Below are 18,564 nucleotides of genomic sequence, written 5' to 3'. Positions count from 1 at the left end.
CTTCCAAGTTTTTGAGGAATAGTGAAATTTTTATTTCCCTAGAAGGAGAAAGGCAAGGAAAAGACCCAGTTCTGCCAAAAAGAAAGAAATTGTTTATTCTTTCATAAGATAATGTGCGACTTTAGGTTACTGACTGAGGTTTCCTTCTATCATTCTTAGTTTCCATTATACATTATTAATGTAAAAACTCCTTTTTGAAGGAGGGAGGGAAGGAGGGAGGGAGGGAGGGAGGAAGGAAGGAAAGAACAAACACTTATGAATCCAAACCACCACGTAAGAAGCCACCTTTTCCTTTTTCCTTTTTGCAGGCGGGGTTTGTGGAAGAAGAAGAAGGCTAATATTTATTGAGAATTTGTTATGCCCCCGACATTATGTTAGATGCATCTTGTCCATTATTTATTTAATCGTCACAAAAGCCCTTTGAAGTAGATGCTGTTATAATCTCCATTTTGCAGTTGAGAAAATTGCGGCAAGAAGAGATCACATCAGGTCACAACACCAGGATTGGGACCTGGAAAGTGTGACTCTGGGCCTGGTGCTCTTAACCTCTATGCTCAACTGTTGAGTTAAGTAAGGAGAAATTGTCAAAGACGAAAGTTTTGAACTCCTTGCAAGAGGTCCTTAAATGTTTTCCACACATTTTCTTTGGATTGATAGTGCATGATTGTCATAACTTTGCATTTTATCACTTCCCCTCCTGTATGTAGGCCTGAAGAGATCACATATAGGGAGATCGTTTTTGGAATGCTAATCTGCTAAGACTTTGACTGCAGACAGTGGTTGCAAATTGAGCTCTACCGTTTACTCTGTGTGACCTAGATAAATTACTTTACCGTGCCAAACTTAGTTTCCTCATCCATAAACCTGCACTACTCAGTGTTACTGGAGTAACAGATGAAAGAGATGCTCCCAAAATATTGGTTGAATAAATGAACTGTTTTCCTATTTACTCCCTTTTCCTCCTGCTTCTCATGGAAAAAACCTGGTAGACATGGTGGGATGAAATGGAGGAAGGCAGGGAGGAGAGGCATAAATTAGATTCTTTCTAATTTGTTCGTGGATTTTCTACCTTATCAAATTTATTGAGCACAAAATTTTATACAATAAAATGAATCTATTTAAATGGATGAGTTTTGAAAGTTTTATAGACCTGTGAACCACAGTCATACTCAAGATACAGAACATTTCCCTTACTCTCAAAAAGATTCCCTGTGCCACTTTTTTCTTTATTCTATTTTTTTATTGCAGTAAAATATGCATAACATGAAATTTGCTATTTTAACCATTTGTGAGTATACAATTCATTGGCATTAGATTCACAGTGTTTTGCAACCCTCACCACTGTCAGTTTCCAACATTTCTCATCCCAAACAGAAACTCGGTACCCATAAAGCAATAACTGCTCATTCTCTCCTTTTCTCCAGCCTCTGGTAACCTCCAATCTACTTTCCTTCTTTATGAATTTGTCCATTCTAGATATTCATATAAGTGGCATTATACAACATTTGTCTTTTTGTGTCTGACTTATTTCACTTAGCATAATGTTTTCAAGGTTCTTCCATGTTGTAGCATCTGTCAGAGTTTCATTCCTTTTTAGGGCTGAATAACATTTCATTGTATGTACATACCACAGTTTCTTTATCCATTCATCTCTTGATAGATATTTGGGTTATTTCCGCCTTTTGGCTGTTGTGAGTAATGCTGCTATGAACATCAGTGTACAGATAATCTGTTTGAGTCTCTGCTTTCAGTTCTTTTGGTTATATTCCCAGAAGTGGAACTGCTAGATCATATAATAATTCTGTGTTTAATTTTTTGAGCAACCACCCTACTGTTTTCCATAGCAGCTGCACCATTTTTAGTTCTCACCAGTAATGCACAAATGTTCTAGTTTCTCCACATCCTGCTGACACTGGTTTTCTGTTTGTTTGTTTGTTAATAATGGTTATCCTAATGGATGTGAATTGGTATCCCACTGTGGTTTTGGTTTGCATTTCACTAATGACAAGTGACGTTAAGCATTTTTTCATGTGCATAATACTGGCCATCTGTATATCTTTTTTTGCATTTGTATCCTTTTTCAGTCCATCCCTCCCTGCCTTTATCCCTAGTCACAGGCAACCACTGATCTCCTTTTTGTTACTATACATTGGTTTGCATTTTATATAAGTGATCATTTAGTGTATACCCTTATATCCAGCTTCTTTCACTTATCAGAATGGTATTGAGATGCACCCATTGTTGGGTTTATCAGTATTTTATTTCTTTGTATTGCTGAGTAGTGTTCCAGTGGGTAGACACATGACATTTTGTTTATCCATTCATCTATTGATGGACATTTAGTTTGAATAAAACTACTAGGAACATTCATGTGTAAATCTTTGTACAGAGATATGTTTGTATTTCTCTTAGGTAGATACCTATGAGCATGGTGGCTCGGTTATATGGTAAATGTTTATGGTAGCTTTATAAAAAACTGCCAAACCACTTTTTGAAGTAGTTGTACCATTTTATGTTCTCACTAGCAGTATGTAAGAGTTCTAGTCATTGTATAACCTTGTCAACACTTGATATTGCAATTTTTTAAATTTTAACCATTGTAATGGGTCTGTAGTGGTATCTCCCTGTGTTTTTAATTTATATTTCTCTGATTAGCTAATGATGTCAGTCATCTCTTCTTGGTTATTTTTTTGGCTATTTATATATTTCAAGAAGTATTTGTTCATAACTTTTGCTTATTTTGTTTTGGGTTGTTTGTCTTCATATTGTTGAGTTGTAAGAGTTCTTTATATAGCATGGATACAAGTCATTTGTCAGATATGCACTGAAAATATTTTCTCCCTGTCTGTGATTTGCCTTTTTGTTTTCTTAATGGTATCTTTTGAAGAGTAAATTTTTTTTGAAATTTTGATCAAGTCCAATTCATTAATTTTTTTCTTCTATGGTTCATTTTTGTCTTAAGAAATCTTTGCCTATGGAGCGTCACAAAGATTTTCTTCTAGAAATTTTATAATTGAGCTTTTACATCTAGATTTATAATCTACTTTTAATTAGTTTTTGCATATGATGTGAGATAAAGGTTGATGTACGTTTTCCATACAGGTAGCCAGTTGTCCTAACATCATTTGTTGAAGAGATTTTGCTTTCCCCATTGAGTTATCTTGTCATCTTTGTTGGGAATCAATTGATCATACATGTATGACTCTATTTCTAGATTCTCCATTCTGTCTATCCTTTCTCTAATACCTTGCCATCTTGATTAGTGTAGATTCTTAGTAAGTGTTGAAATCAGATAAGGGATGCCCTCTAACTTTTTTTTTCGTTCTTTTTTAAAAATTGATTTGTCTATTTTAGGTTGTCTTTTCATATAAATTTTGGAATCAGTTAATTTTTTTATAAAGCGTGCTGATATTTTAATTGATATAGTATTGAATCTAGATCACTTGAGATTTGGCATCTTAATATTAATTTTCCTATCTATAAACATGGCATGTCTTTTCATTTATTTAGTGATTTTCTTTAATTTCTCTCAAATATGCTTTTCTCTTTTGATTGTGATTTAATTTATTGAACACCTACTCCAGGCCAGGCAAATGAGGAAGTGCTTTACACGTAATCCCCCATAATTATCCAGTGACGCAGGTATTGTTCTTATGACTCAGTGGGGCAACTGCTGCTCAGAGAGGTTAAGTCGGCTGCCCAGAGTCACAGAGCTGATAGATGTTGGAAGGATTTAAAAGAGGTCTGCTGACTCTGCAGGCCATGCTTTTAGTCAGTTGTAGTCAAGATAATATGTTTGGGACCGCAGATATTTATTTAAAGCAATTCTTAGCATGCCTGTTTCTCACCTCCTATCTCCCCCAACCTAAAATAAATAAATAAACTATGTGAGTGGATAGATATATCCATGGAAGGATAGATAGATCTTTAGAACACCAACTCAAACTCACGGTGGACTGACTTATCATTAGAAAGTCATTTCAGGATTATCTCTGAAATGCATTTTATTTAGCCTGGATTTTTTGACTCTCTTGTTTATCTCATCTAGACACCATCAAGCAGAAAATAAGTCTTATACTAAAAGTATCACGTAGGAAATCATTAGAATTCCCCAGCTCTGTCTAATCAAATGCCATCCCACTGATGTGTCGATTACCTGACAACATTATCATACCCTCCATGTGAGGTCTGTGAATATGGCAGACAGATTTCACTTGTTAAAAGTTGTCTGGAACTTTAGCTATGCTTAATGTTTTTTCCCCCTCCTTTTAAAAGACAGGAAAAATGACTGGGCTGTTTTATAATCCCCTTTCAATCCTCTGATCTTCAGAGAAGAAAATGTTGAAAGGCATAGTGCAGCTGTTTTATGTTGCAGTTTATAATCTAATTAAGTGTATTTTATCCAGATCGTTTGGACTTCATTAGAGCTGGACTTTTTATAAGAAAGAAGATGAGCTAGATTTATGCAGAATCATCTTGGTTTTTTAAATTTTGTGATCATGCCAACAGTGCCTGATGAAAAAAAATTGAAATCTGCCTATATCTGATTTAGTTGGTCACTTATTTTTGGAAAGTTCTTGCTTCCAATTTTGCTTACTTTTTTGTGAGCATGCAGTTTTCAGAATGATTAGTAAGTGAAGTTTCTTATTTCAGAGAGCCATTTGGGAGTGATGCTAGTCGTCTTAGAAGCCTGTGCATCGTTTGAACATCCTGGTACATATGGGAAATAAAACATCTGAAGTAACTGACATAATCTACGTCAAAGAGATATGAAATTATGTTTTGCTTGCTATGTTTTTTGTACTGGTGAAGAAAGTAGTTTTATGGTCTTCAGTTTAATTGCTAAATTTTTCCAGTATCAAGAAGTATTTAAACTAGAAATCGATTTGAAAAGGGAAAGTGACTCCTGTTAGCCTTAGTTACATAATTTGTATATAAATCTTTGCGAGTATTTTTACTCTCACTTTATTTTACATATGATGACCAACTTATTTGTGACTTCCTAGTCTGTCATATTAAAGTAGAAATTAATATTAAGCTGTGCTTGACAAAAATCTCATCTTTCCAAAGAGTTGTATTTGGGGTGTCTTCCTCTTCATAATTTTATGTTTTCTGAATCAAGGTGTGTTTGGCCTTGAATTTGCCCATCCTTTTAGCTATGATCATGTGATCCTAATGATATTCATAGCTTTTCCCCACTTGGATAATTTATTCTATCAGTATAACTGTGGTTGCTCCCATGCAATCCTGAACTGTAATTCAGTAAGGACAGTATTAAAATATAATTTGAGGGTTAATATTTAGTTGGAACGCTGTTCTCTCCCAACTCCTTTAAGCCGTGAAACCTGTACTTCTCTCGCTCTCTCCCAGTTTGGTTGTAAACATGTGTGGGCTGCATAATCACACACAGATATCACACACACAGTTTCACTTATGTACTTTTGCTTCCTTCCTCCACAGTGACTAAGATTGTTCCTCCAGGTAGACTGCCATTGGTTATTCTAGGTAAACAGCATAACCAATCTGGCTTGGCCTTGAAACCCTCATCTTTGCCTAGCCTCCTGTGTATGATGCCCTCCTCTTAGTTTATATGGAAACTGTCACTTAACAAATATATTGTATAATGAGGCTCTTTAAATTCATAGTTGGCTAAGATTATATCTGTGAAATTTTTGTGCGTGTTGGGCTGGGCCTACCTGGCTAGAGACCATCACTGGGCTAGGGCCTTTTGATGATCCTCTTAATTGGAGAAAGATATAAAAATTCTAGACATAACTGGGTCTAATGAAGGCCTATAGCAAACCTCTAATCTTTCCTTTTGAAGTGAAAAGAACGTTGGCTTGTAGTTTATGGCCCTGATCTCCATGCATTTTGTGAAAGGCTGCCCATTGGTTGTATTAATACATTCTCTACTGCTCTCTGACTAATATTAAATTGTATTCCTTATTGGTATTTCTTCATATAGATCTTATTTTTGTTGTTGTTAACTTTATCCCATGTATCTTATGTATTGCTACTTTTTGTATAATATTTTTCACTAAATTTCCAGCTGTTTATTTCTTGTGTAGTGGAAAGTTAATAATTTTTTGGGGTATATTTGTCTTGCATCTCTGCGTCTTAGTAAATTCTTTTATTTAAGTATTTTTAAAATCAGAGTTAGATTTTCAAAGTATGCAATTTTAATCATCTACAAGTAAAGACTGCTTATTTCTCTATATATAATTCTTTATATATAAAATTTCTTCTTACATCAGGCAGAATCTTCAAAGCAGTATTTTAAAAAAGAGTTAATGACAGTGATCCTTGTCAGTTTCTTGTTTTAATAAAAATGGCTTTAACATTTTGTCATTTAGCATTGTTCGCTATTGAATTTTGCTAAATTTTCTTATGTTTAAGTAATTTTCATCTTTGCTGCTTAGGTGTTTTTAACACACTTATTTATTGACTTAATTTGTTGTATACATACTGGTCTCCATAAGGGGCCTCTCTACCTCTTCTGTAGCCTTGATCAGAATAGAGAATTCTTCATCATAAAATTGTGTGCCTGGTGAAGAGGACTAGAAATAAGTTTACTTGATGTATTTTTTTCTCAGTGACCTATGACCTGTAGCTTCTCTGCCAAACTGGAGACAGTCTGTGTCATCTCTAAATTGGTTCTATCTTTATGTACCTAGAAAATTTCTATCCTAAAGCACCCATTTATATGAGATTATTTATACTGGCATAATCATTCACAACTTTATGCACATTTCTCTGAAGGTAAAATGGACATCATGTTCTATCTCTGTTTTACATGGAGTTCTAGTGTTTACTGTAGTATGAATACCTGTGTATTCATCTAGAACCTGTTATTTTGGTGTGTATAGACATGGACTTAGTTAAGCTGTTTCCTATAAATTGAACCATGAATCATTATAATTTGCACTAAGACTTGAACCCAAGTAGTGAATTTTTATTGCACAATGAACTCCTCCTAATTTAGAAAAATACACTGTGAATCAGTTCAAGTTAGATCTGTGTTTAATTATTTACAGAGCTATTGAATTAGGAGAAAATTGCAATACATATTATTTTGTAGAATGATTTATTTCCACCTTTTAAATATAAGTCTTGGATGAAAGAGGCTGCAAGAGGACTTTATTGAGATCTGGGAGAAAAATAAAACACACCAAGAGAGCCTGCCATTTCTCATCAGGAGCCGCCTGAGGATATTGTAGCAGTTAGAGTTAACCCTGAATATTCCTAAATTGAGTATTCTAACAGGTTTTCCTTTACCTGGGACCATTAGCAAGAATCATTTTTCAGTCTACTCTCTGTGTTCAGGAGTTTTGCCTTTGGCAGAGCTCTAACTGCAGTGTTTCTGAGAAAGGGAAAAACACAACTGTAATAGCTTTGGAAAGCTTCCAGGGAAAAACTATCCCCTCAATTATTGTACATTATCTTTTACTGCACATATGATACATTATTCATCATTTTCTAAGCATGTTCATTATAAATGCTGTTTAGTCACATTTTAGAGGTAAACAGCATTTATCAAATTATCATCTGGTTCCCACTCCAGGTCGGCACTGATGTTTCTCCACAAACCTATACTCTGCAGGGGAACGTGTGTTTATTTTTTGTCCGAATATCGGTCTAAAGGTTGTGAGTCACATCCATGTCCCATTTAGTTGCTCCTTGTGTTTCAGGCTACCCTTCATATTAAAATCATTGTATTGATTTGGTAGTGTTGGTTCTATCTCAAGATAAGTTTTAATTATGTGCAGTAGTTAATTTTGCTTTTATGGACCTTTCTGAATACCTGTGATGTTGTTCAAGCATTTTTTGTTCAGAATATGTGAGTGTCTTAATTGATTGGCTTTTAGTACTTTACATAGTAGTATGTGCTCAATGAATATTTAATTGAATGGCAGCAGTGCATGGTGAGACTTTGGGGGATTATGCAGTTTTGTTCGGATTATCAGAAATTCTTAGATTTCTTGATTTCTCTTTGCCTGTTTTTGATATTAATAGTAGTGAGTGAGCCAATTTTAGTCCACGAAAAAGATAGAATGGATAATGATGATGATGATAATGATAATGATGACTGTTAGTCAGTGTGTCCTGATGTGCTTATGTTGGCATGTATTTATTTGTATGTAGATAAGAGTGAGGACAAATAGGTAGTGAGAATGGCTGAAAAAAAGACAAAACATTTTCCCTTTGTTCTGGAAATTGTATTAGGTTATTCAGGCCATTTGATCTTTTACTTATCCTTCAGGATACACGTATTAAACATCTGCTAAGAGCAGGCACTATACAGAGCCCTGGAGATACCTCAAGGAACTTAATCTAGTAGAAGATAATATGGAAATATTCGGTCAAGGCTTTAATAAAGGTAAATATAGGGTTCCTGGGTGGAGCGACAAAGTAGGGCATCCATATCAGAATGGAGTTCTAGAAGGCTTTCAAGAAGTGAGTCTTAAGTTTAGTCTTGAAGATTAAGAAGGAGGTAACTTGATAGAGAAGGGTGTAAGGGGGGCGCTATGGAAAGGAAACAGTAGACGTGAATGATTGAAGAATACAGCTTTGGTTTCTTCTTGGAGGATAGGGGACAAACCTTTTGGTTTTAAGATGTCAGATCAGGTGCCTGTTTTAGAATTGCTTTGTTAATCGTGTTAAATTTTTTGTATGGGTAGATAATAGAACAATACCCACAAAGAGCAAATTGCTGCCATTGGATGTTCCGTGGTTTGGAGTGTGTACCATTTGAAGCTGTCATGCTCCTCATTGCTTAATTTGCAAGTAGGAATTTATAGATAGGCTGAATATATGATTCTTGAATTATGATTATTTTCCTGTAAATTCCCTATGGATTTTTCTCCCCCATTTTTTCTTGTCAAACTAATTTGTTTCTAGTCTTAATTTTTCTCCATTCTAACAAAATGTAATATATATCTGTGAATCCAGAGGAACATCTTATAAATATTAATTAGCACTGAAGAATATCAGAAATTCAAAGGATGATCTGCATGAAGATAGAGTTTGGAGGGAAAGCGTTGGCTTTCCATTGTCTCTTTAGTTGTACAATCCAGAACACACAGATAACCTGTCTCAGCAGCCTATTGTAGTTGGAAGAACATGGGCATTGGAATCAGATGAACCTGGGGTCACATCCTCAATGTTGCTTATCAGTCATATGACCTAGGACACATTCCTTAATTGTTCTGATCCTCAGTTTCCTCAACTATGAAATGAACACACACTAAAACTAACTTTGTAGGGGAGGATGTTAGTGAAAAGTGTTATAAAATACCTCATAAGGACTTAAGAAATAGTAGTTATTCTTATTGGTAGTTTCAACTAGGAATACAAATTATGATTATAGTATGTGTATTTGGTCATGTCTTTATTTTTCTAATAAAGATTTCATACCATCTACATTGAACTAGATATAACTACATCTGAATCCATTAAAAAAGAGATTATGCCCCCTCTAATTGTCTTCAAGAACCAGAAATTATGATTTTTCTAATATACCCAGGGTATTTGATCACTCTAGCTATGAATGTTTTGCTGTCTCTGCCTTTAGGATTACTTTCTTGTACAGTATAGTCATTGCTGAATTACCCACTAGGCAGATTTCAGGCTTATGATGCCCATGCTTAGGCCCCCAGCAACACTGGGATACATGTTCAGGCACACATACAACGTATACACTTTCCTTTCACACAAGAAATCAACTCCGAACAAATTAACCAGAAATTTACTTTTAGAAACTCCAGAAGGATGTTATGTTAATTTCAACATATGCAACATTTTGTCTTTCAGTGTTCAGTATTGTTTTTATTTTGAAATCCACACTGAGAGGAGAGGGTGAGGAGTACCAAATCTCTTCACTGCATGGGACTCAAAAGATTTTATTCCCATCCTCAGGATGATGGATACATGTTAATTAGAAAGCAGTTCCTAGCACATAGTTCTTCACCAATTATATGTCAGAGATGGAAAAAGCACAACCATCTGCATCCCAGTTATTTGCCATTTGTACAATATTTAACATAATTTTCAAACAAAATTCTAAGCGGCAAATATTAAGATGCAGTAGAATCAGTGAAGTGTAGACCACAAAATATTGGTAAACAATAGGAATTTAGAAATCAGCTAGTAGAGGAGTTGTCACCATATTTTAGCACAAAACCCTTTTTTTCAAGTTAAAGAGAACACAGGAGCCCACCAAGGCAATTTAGTAAGAGTATATACGTGCTTGCTGAGGAGAGTGGGGAACCACACGAGCCTGGCGCCTTTTCCTTGATTGTGCCCTGCTCAGCCTGTTGGACCCCGAGGAGATGCCCGGAAGCAGAGTTTGTAACTACTGGTTTAATATAAGTCCCAGCTGAGAATCTTGACACCCAGAAAGATTTATCCCAATGTGGTTAAACTTAGATTGTTTCTGTCTTTGGGAGCTGCATTTTGAATTAATTTGGCAAATTCCTATCAGAAAACAGTGTTCAGAAGGCAGTATCAGCTTTATTGGGAAATTTCATTGGAGTGAAGCGAAACATTGTGTCAGAGCTGTACCAAACCCAAGTTGTGTTAGAGAAAAGATAAGCAACAGTGTTTCTTAGATCTGTGATTGTGAAGCACGAGTAGTTGATTTATGAAGAAGCTGTGATGGTGGGGTGTCAGTGCCAAGAAGCTTTAAACCTGATGGTTTTACTATTTCTTTAACTTCTCAACTGGAGCTAAATAAATCCGCTTCCATTTTTACTTTTGCCTATAATAATATTTAGATTGTGTATGTGATGCAGCACATATACAGAATAGCCCAAAATTAATTGTAAACCAAAACACTGGAACATATCCATTTGAAAGGTGAATACTTTTTCTATTTCATTATAGGATCTTGTAAGGTTGATTGAATAAATTGTTTAACACTACTCAGGAGAAATGTCCTACTTAGTTTTATATAGCCACAGGTTATGTTGGACATTAACTATGATTTATACTAAGACAATGGTACTGATCCACCCTGAATTAATGTAAGTTAGTTTTCCAGTACTTGGAATGAATTTGGGCTCAGCCACTCTCTTTTCTTCCCAGATCTCTTTTGATCTTGTGGTAGGATGTTGAGAACTCTCAGGCCTGGTCTCTGTCTTTGAAATACAATAAAGGTAATTGGCAAAGAGAGGATTGAACCTGTGACCTTGCCTCCATTACAACCTGACCCAATCAATAGAGAAAACTCCTATCCCTGGCTTTTCTTTTGGGGGTTCTTCTCTCTTTATTGCTGTTTAACTGATGTTTGTCATCTTGTGACTCAACTAAACTGTTACCAATTACCCATACCTTTTTAATCCCACATGGTATTCTTGCACATTAGGCACTTAGTAAAATTTATTGAGTCAATTAGTAAATGGAGACATGAAGTCTCTAGCCAGTTTCTGAGCGTCAGTTAGTCCTTTGAAGAATCTAGCGATATTACTGTCACATTTCAAAGGTCATCCTAGATATTGTATTTAGTATTGAACTATGGCTTCCTTGTTCCCCAAAGCCTATATTTACCTTGGCCATTGGTTTTATATGTTGGCCTTTGTAAATATACATTTTCTAATATATGTTTTATAGGCAATATAATGAGATGAGGTGGGTATATGTCTGCATATATCTGTGTTTATGTCTGGATGAACATATACATCTGCATATGCACATCTGCATGGAAAGGGGCATCTAAATATGAATAAATTTGTTCTACCATGGACAGAGGAACCAGTTACAATGTCAAGGGTTATTTTTATAACTCAACTGAGAAATTTCAGGTTGTTATTACCCATTACTAATTTTGTTATTTAGGATGCAAATCCATGTTGGAACTCCACATTTCCATGGTCTGTGTTTTGTTCGTTCACTTATAAGTGTGTTTGATTCATGGCCAGAGAAAGTAAGCAAAGCTAATTGTGGCTTTATAATCTTAAGCTCCAGTAGAGACTTGAATGTCCAGTGTTTTTTCCTGAAAGAAAAACCTAGCCTAGTTTATGCAAGTAACAAGTATTTAAATTGGCAATGTTTTACTTTCCCTCTATTTCTACTTAAAAAATTTCCCTGGAGATTTTTGTTTTTCAATTTGTAGAAGGCAAAAACTAAATTTACTGCAAACTACTACTAAGGGCCCTTTTTTTGTATCCTAGAGCAAAATTCTATAGGAATGAAAGTGTGAGTCTGAATTGGAAACACAGAGAGATCCCTTAATGATGAGAACTACAGCAGATGTCACTGTATCATCCCTGAGGGAAAGATGTTGGTGTGGGCAAGTCTGTCTGACTCTGTATCTGATGGAATGGAAAATTCCTGGAATTTTTACAAGGCTAGGATATAGGAGACTCTTTCTATATCCTATCTGATTTCTAGAGTCTTTAGTACTCATCTAGAAAAGTGGTTTTTAAGGTCTAGAGTCCAGTGGCCTGAGAGGCACTTGAGGTACTTTTGCCTCAGCCAGGACGCTCACTCTATTTCATATTTCAGTCTTCCTTCCAAGGAGGATTTTGAGAAATAGGTTCCATTAATTAAGACATGGTGGAAACACCACTGGTCTTAGAAGACTGAGTGGTGATCTCGTTAAGAAGACTTTTTCTTCATGGCCAAATCTTGTTTTTAATGGACGTGGCCTTCACATAACATGGAATTAACCACTTTTAAACTGAACAATTGATTAGCACTTAGTAATTCACAATGTTGTGCAGCCACCTCCTCCATCCAGTTGCAAAACATTTTCATCCCCTGAAAGGAAACCCCATGCCCTCTAAGCAGTTGCTCCCAGCCTCTAGCAACTACAGTCTGTGTTCTCTTTGTGGACCTACCTATCTTGTGTGTTTCATATGAATGAAATCACATGATACGTGGCCTTTGTGTTTGTCTCCTTTCACTTAGCCTCATGTTTCCAAGGTTCAGCCACGTTGTAACATGTGACAGAGCTTCATTAAGAAAACTCTTGGTGGTGCATTGGCTACCTCATTCAGCTTAAGGTATGGTATTTCTGCCTTGATTTCTTGTGGCTTTGCTAACTCTTTGTTCTAAGTGTAACACAAAAACCTGAAGCCATAAATAACAGATAAATTCCACTATGTCAAAATAAAATTTTAAAAAATCCTGCTTGGCAAAACCCCTATAAGAAAAGTAAAAAACTGAACTAAGAGAAAAGTATTTGCATTTCATATTACAGAGAAGGGATCATTTCCCTAATGCTGAGGTTAGCAACTACAGCCCCAGGGCCAAATCTGGCCTGCTGTCTGTCTTTGTAAATCAAGTTTTAGAACACAGCCACACTCACTCGTTTGCATGTTGTTTGTGGCTACTTTCACCTTATGGTGGCAGAGTTGAGTAGTTGCAACAGAGACCATATGGCCTGCCAAGCCAAAAATATTTACTGTCTGGCCCTTTACAGGAAAAGTTTGCCAAGCCTGCTCTAATGAATAATGAGCGTCTGCAACTACAAATCAATATGAAAAAGACCAACAACCCAATAGAAAAGTAGGCAAAAAGTATGTATGTTAGCATCTCAGTAAAATAAAACCAGAGCAACCAGGTTTTTCCCAAATGATTCAAATGAAGAGAAATAAATGAAGGAGTTGGATTAAGGGCACAAACAAGGGATGATGAGACATTCAGAGACCAGCAAGAGCAGGAAGCCATTACCATCCCTAGAATTGAAGGTACAAAGAGAGAAAATAGTGTTACTGGATCTCAGTGAGAGCTGGAGCTGCAGAGGATGGATTATCCAAAGGGAGCTATAATCATGGAGGGATGTAACCCCTGTGAAAAATAGGGCATTGAGATGAGACAGAAATAAGAAAGATGAGAAGTGACATCAGCATTGTGGTGGAGTGAGCATCCCCAGTAATCTCTCCCCTCCAAAGTACAATGAAAAGTACAATGTCCAACAGAGGACATCCAAACACAACACAAAAAATGTTGGGGAGCACCATGCAGCCATATGATGGAGGGCAGAGAGGCCTCTGAGGAGGAGGTGGAACAGAGTAAGAGAAAACTGCACTCCTTTCCCTAAAGACTGTGATCTGGAACTGCGGAAGCCTCTGAGAGGGAAGGAACTGGGGAGGGGATGGTCATTCACAGGAACATTAAGGATCCCCCATGGGCCCTTGCAGCCTAGAGGGAAGCCCTCTGCTTATCAAACCAACACCCCAGGAGAGCAGATAGCGAGAGCAGAGCAAGAAAACCCTGAGAACATGCAGGAGAAAGCACCCCTCCCCCCACTCACCCAGCACCAGCTCAAGCACCTGGGATCTCAGCTGAAGGCAGAGGGCTCAGAATAAATGGCTCTTGACCCCCACCCAGTGGCGATAGGCAGTAACTGCGACCAAATAACACCAGGATGTGAAAAAACAGAGCCACTACCTATAACAATATCAAATATTATATTAGATCTCCAGACCAGAGAGAAAATGACAAGTACCCAGAAATTAGTCCTGAGGACACAGAAATATGTAATCTAAATGACAAAGAATTGAAAATAGCTATCATCATAAAACTTAATGAGTTTAAAAGAGACTGTAGAGAAACAATTCAACAAGTTCAGGTGCTACTTCACAAAAGAGATTGAAACTATAAAGAAGAGTCAGTCAGAAATATTAGAGATGAAAGACACAAAGGAAGAAATAAAATATGGATTTCTTGAATGCTCAAGCAGACATCATAGAGGAGCATATCAGCGTAATCAAAGATAGACGTGTTGAAATGCTCCAGATAGTGGAAGAGAGACAACTAAGACTAAAAAGAAGTGAAGAAAGTCTCTGAGAAATATCCAACTCAATTAGGAGATGCAACATAAGAATTATAGGTATTCAAGAAGGAGAAGAGAAGGAGAATGGAGCAGAAAGCTTGTTCAGAGAAATAATAGCAGAGAACTTCCCAAACCTAGGGAAGGAGATGGAAATCCATGTGGAAGAGGCTACCAGATCTCCTAAATATGTCAATGTAAAAAGACCAACTGCAAGGCATATAATAGTGAAAGTGACAAAAGTGAATGACAAAGAAACAATACTAAGGGCAGCACGGCTGAAGAAAATAACCTACAAAGGAACCCATATCAAGCTTTCAGTGGAATTCTCTGCAGAAACCTGCAGGCTAGGAGAGACTGGAATGACATATTCAAATCTTTAAAGGACAAAACCTTTCAGCCAGGAATACTCTATCCAGTGAAAATATCCTTCACCTATGATGGAGAAATAAAAACTTTCTCAGACAAACATAAACTAAGGGAGTTCATAGCCATTAGACCCTTCCTAACAGAAATCCTCAAGAAGGGCCTCATACCTGAAATAAAAAAAGAGAGAGGAAGGAGTTACAAAGCACAGAGTAAGGAGATAAGTAGATAGACAGAATCAGAGCAGGATAGCAAATACTCAAGTATAGCATTAAAGACAAAGGGAAGGAAAACACCAAAAACAGAGATAATCTTGTCATTTTAACCACAAACTTGTAACACAAGATGGAATAAGATGTGAGAAAAACAGCTTAGGAGGGGAAGAGGAAAAGACTGAATCGGTTTAATCTAAGGAAATAAGAGGCTATCAGAAAAGGGACTATCTTATCCACAAGATTTTAAATACAAACCTCATGGTAACCACTAAACAAAAACAGAACAGTGACGCAAATAATAAATAAGGAGAAAACAAAGAAGCACCACGTGACTTGACTGGTAGATCAAGATACACAGGACGAGAAACAAAGGAAATGCAGGAGAACCAGAAAATGAGTGATAAAATGGCAACATTAAGCCCTCATATATTGATAATCACCCTAAATGTAAATGGATTAAATTCTCCAATAAAAAGACACAGAGTGGTGAGATGGATTAAAGAACAAGAGCCAAAAATATGCTGCCTCCAGGAAACACATCTCAGCTCCAATGACAAACACAGGCTCAGAGTGAAGGGATAGAAGATGTTACTCCAAGCTAATGGCAAAGAAAAGAAAGCAAGTGTTGCCATTCTTATATCAGACAAAGTAGACTTTAAGATAAGACAGATAATGATCAAAAGGACATTCCATCAAGAAGAAATAACACTTGTAAATATCTATGCACCCAACACAGGAGCATCAAAGTACATAAAACAACTATTAACAAACCTAAAGGAGGATATTAATAATAACACAATAGGGGGCTGGCCCTGTGGCTGAGTGGTTAAGTTCACGCGCTACGCTGCAGTGGCCCAGGGTTTTCCCAGTTTGGATCCTGGGCACAGACATGGCACTGCTCATCAGGTCATGCTGAGGCGGCATCCCACATGCCAGAACTAGAAGGACCCACAACTAAGAATATACAACTGTGAACTGGGGGGCTTTGGGGAGACAAAGGCAATAAATAAAATCTTAAAAAATAATAATAATAATAACACAATAATAGTAGGGTGCCTCAACACTCCACTCACATCAATGGATAGATCATCCAGACAGAAAATCAGCAAGGAAACGGTGGAATTAAATGAAAAGCTAGACCAGATGGGCTTAATAAACATATATAGAACACTCCATCCAAAAACAGCAGAATACACATTCTTCTCAAGTGCACATGGAACATTCTCAGGGATAGACCATATGTTGGGAAACAAGGCAAGCCTCAATAAATTTAAGAATATTGACGTAATAACAAGCATCTTTTCCAATCACAATGCTATAAAGCTAGAAATTAATTACAATAAAAATGCTGAGAAAGGGACAAAGATGTGGAGACTAAACAACATGTTATTGAACAAGCAGTGGATCACTGAAGAAATTAAAGGAGAAATCAAAAAATATCTGGAGACAGATGAAAGTGAAAACATACCATACCAACTCATAGGGGATACAGGAAAAGCTGTATTAAGAGGGAAATTCATCACAATACTGGATCACCTTAACAAACAAGAAAAATCCCAAATAAGCAATCTGAAACTACACCTAATTGAATTAGAAAAAGAACAAATAAAGCCCAAAGTCAGCAGACGGAGAGAAATAATAAAAATCAGAGCAGAAATAAATGCTGTTGAAACAAAAAAAGACAGTAGAAAGGATCAGTGAAACAAAGACCTGGTTCTTTGAGAAGATTAATAAAATTGACAAACCCCTAGCCAGACTTATGAAGAAAAAAACAGAGAAAGCTCAAATAAAATTAGAAATGAAAGAAAAGGAATAACAATGGTTACCACAGAAATACAATGCATTGTAAGATAATGCTATGAAAAACTATATGCCAACAAAATGGACAATCTAGACAAAATGGAGAAATTCTTAGATGCTTATGACCTCCAAAAGCTGAGTCAAGAAGAATTAGAGAATCTGAATAGATCAGTCACAAGTAAAGAGATTGAAACAGTAATCAAAAGCATCCCAAAGAATAAAAGCCTAGGACCAGATAGCTTCCCTGGGGATTTCTACCAAACTTTCAGAGGTTTTAATACCTATCCTTCTCAAGCTATTCCAAAAAATTAGGGAAGATGGAACACTTCCTAACACATTCTACAAGGCCAAAATCACTCTAATACCAAAGCCTGACAAGGACAACACAAAAAAGGAAAACCACAGGGCAATATCACTGATGAACATAGATGAAAAAATCCTGAACAAAATATTGGCAACCTGAATACAGCAATACATCAAAAGGGTCATACATCATGATCAAGTGGGATTTATACCAGGGACACAGGGATGGTTCAACATCTGCAAATCAATCAATGTGATACACCACATTAACAAAATGACGAATAAAAAGCACATGATCATCTCAATAGATGCAGAGAAAACATTTGACAAGATCCAATAGTCATTTATGATGAAAACTCTTAACAAAATGGGGATAGAAGGAAATTACCTCAACATAATAAAGGCCATATATGACAAACCCACAGCCAACATCATGCTCGATGGGGAAAATCTGAACGCTGTTCCTCTGAGAACAGGCACAAGACAAGATGCCCTCTATCACCACTCTTATTCTACGTAGTAATGGAGGTTTCTGCCAGAGCAATTAGGCAAGAGAAAGGAATAAAAGGAATCCAAATAGAGAGTGAAGAAGTGAAACTCTCACTGTTTTCAGATGATATGATCTTATATATGGAAAATCCTAAAGAATCCATTGGAAAATTAATATAAATAATTCACAACTACAGTAAAGTTGCAGGGTACAAAATCAACTTACAGAAATCAGTGGCATTTCTGTACTCTAATAAGGAACTTACAGAAAGAGAACTCAAGAATGCAATTCCATTTACAATCACAGCAAAAAGGATAAAGTACCTAGGAATAAATTTAACTAATGGAGTGAAGGACTTAGACAATGAAAACTACAAGACATTATTGAAAGAAATAGATAACGACATAAAGAGATGGAAAGAGATTCCATGTACGTGGATTGGAAAAATAAACATAGTTAAAATGTCCATACTACCTAAAGCAATCTACAGATTCAATGCAATCCCATTCAGAATCCCAATGATATTCTTCACAGAAATAGAAAAAGGAATCCTAAAGTTCATATGGGGCAACCAAAGGCCCCAAATTGTGAAAGCAATCCTGAGAACAAAGAACAAA

At 36.4% G+C, this 18,564-nt stretch overlaps 1 protein-coding gene across 2 annotated transcripts in view; it reads left to right on the top strand.

Moving 5' to 3' along the window:
* Positions 1-18,564, top strand: part of SMYD3 (SET and MYND domain containing 3) — a 663,517-nt gene that overhangs the window by 410,152 nt on the left and 234,801 nt on the right. The gene's annotated exons all lie outside the window — the stretch shown is intronic.

This window comes from Equus quagga, chromosome 12 (genome assembly GCF_021613505.1).
Source record: "Equus quagga isolate Etosha38 chromosome 12, UCLA_HA_Equagga_1.0, whole genome shotgun sequence".
Taxonomy (NCBI): domain Eukaryota; kingdom Metazoa; phylum Chordata; class Mammalia; order Perissodactyla; family Equidae; genus Equus; species Equus quagga.
The sequence above is the reverse complement of the archived record's forward strand: the minus strand, read 5'-3'. Positions and strand labels throughout refer to the sequence as shown.